Source organism: Hemiscyllium ocellatum, chromosome 51 (genome assembly GCF_020745735.1).
Source record: "Hemiscyllium ocellatum isolate sHemOce1 chromosome 51, sHemOce1.pat.X.cur, whole genome shotgun sequence".
Lineage (NCBI taxonomy): Eukaryota > Metazoa > Chordata > Chondrichthyes > Orectolobiformes > Hemiscylliidae > Hemiscyllium > Hemiscyllium ocellatum.
Window position 1 is genome coordinate 132,117 of NC_083451.1, and position 1,966 is coordinate 134,082.

Consider the following 1,966-nt stretch of genomic DNA (forward strand, 5'->3'; position numbering starts at 1 on the left):
ATTTGGAGGAACGTATAAGTGGTCTGATTGCCAAGTGTGCAACTTGCGCTGAGATTTATGAAGTAACAAATAGGGAAGGGAACTATCAGATAATACAGCAGACCATAGACCAGTTGGACAGTTGGACAGAGATTTGGCAGATGGAGCTCAATACATGCAAACACGAGGTACTGCATTTTGGCAGATATGACATCAGAACGAATTATACAGTAAATGCTTAAGTTCTGTGGAAAATTGATGTCTGTAAAGCTATGGGCATTCAGGTCCATTGTTCCATGAACATTGCAATACAGTTCAATAGAATGGTAAATTAGGCGTATGGCATGCTTTCCTTCATTGGGCAGGGTTTTAAGTACAGTAGTTACCAGGTCATTTTACAGTTGTATCAGACTTTGGTTCGACTACATTTGGAATACTGCGAACAATTCTGGTCACCACGTGACGAAAAGGATGTTGATGCTTCAAAGAGGGTACTGAGGATACTAAGATGTTGCCTGTTACGCAGGGTGCTAGCATGAAGAAACGTTGAGTAGATTAGCATTATACACATCCAAAAGACGAATATTGATTGAGAACCTAATTCAGGTCTAAAAGATCAGGAGATGTTTAGACGTGGTGTTTACCAAGAAGCCTTTTTTCCCAGAGCGTTGACATCATTTGCAAGGTATCACGAGCTCAAGCTGGAAAGGGGAAAAGTTTAGGGGAGATATCCATGGAAATTCCCTAACTCAGAGGGTGGTGGTTGTCTGGAATGTATTGCCAGCAGAGGTGGGAGGGTTGGGCACAATGTCATCACTTAAATATATCTACACAGACATATGAATGGGCAGGGACCAAAGGGATACATACCCTTAGAAAATAGGCGACAGTTTTAGATTGAATATCTAGGTCCGTGCAGGCTTGAAGGGCCGAAGGGCCTGTCCTTGTGCTGTAATTTTATTTGCTCTTTCTTCTTTTTAACATTGAGTGGATAACTTTTGCAAAGATTGGTGCATGGTGTTCCTATTAGTGACACGGCCAAGCTTGCCAAGTGTAGGGAGTGCTGCATGGCATGCAATATTGATATCGAAGAGTGTGGTGCTTGAAAAACACATCTGATAAGGCAACATACGAAAAGCAGCATAACCAGCTTTTCCAGCATATGCTTTTCATCAGGAATGAAGGTATGGCTAAAGGGGGCTGAAAGACAAATGGCATGGGTGTGGGACTCGGCACAAGGTAGTTGTGGTTGCACCGGAGAAATGCAGTTAGTCTGAAAATGATAAGTCAGAGAGGAGGATGGAGCAGATAGGTGGAAACGAGGCGGACAGGTAGGACAGGTCAAGAGGCGGTGCCGAGTTGGACGGTTGGGTCTAGGATACAGTAGTGGGAGGAGAAATGAGTAAACTCGTGAATTTCATATTGATGGCATGTTGTTGGAGTTTTCCTCCAAGTGACGAGTTGTAAGGGTTTGATGATGCAGAAGCCACAGAACAAGCATCTCCTGGCGGCATGGAAGTGGCAGCTAAGTGTACGGCCGCGCAGCGACGGAGTTGTTTCGTGCATGTATCATGGAGTTATTCTCTGAAGCGTTCCACAAATAAGCTTTCTTTCACTCCAACTTGGAGAGAGCCCCATCTGGAGCAGCGAACACAATAAATGATGTGTGCAGAAGTACTGGTAAATCTATGACTAAAGTGGAAGCCATCTTTGGGGTTTGGACAGAGGGAAGTGAGTATGTGAGTGTGCAAGTTTTGCAATTCTTGCGGTGACAGTGGAAAGTGTCGAGATGGGAGGGAAGGTTGGTGTGGGGCACGGACCTAACAATGGAGTCAAGGAGGAAATGCTGTTTTGGCAACGCAGATAGGAGTGGGGAGTGCAAAATATGTCGAGTAGTAGGGTCTGTTTGTATTTAGTGGAAATATCGGAGGATAAGTTGATGCCTCCAGTGCCTGGTGGCTTGTAAGCTGAGGATCCTACGATTCTT

General features: G+C 44.7%; 1 non-coding gene across 1 annotated transcript; it reads right to left on the reverse strand.

Moving 5' to 3' along the window:
• Window positions 1-212: 212 nt before the first annotated feature.
• LOC132805677 (small nucleolar RNA snoR8a) lies at window positions 213-292 on the reverse strand. Its single transcript, XR_009640947.1, has one exon. It is a non-coding gene; the product is annotated as a small nucleolar RNA snoR8a (small nucleolar RNA).
• Window positions 293-1,966: the final 1,674 nt, after the last annotated feature.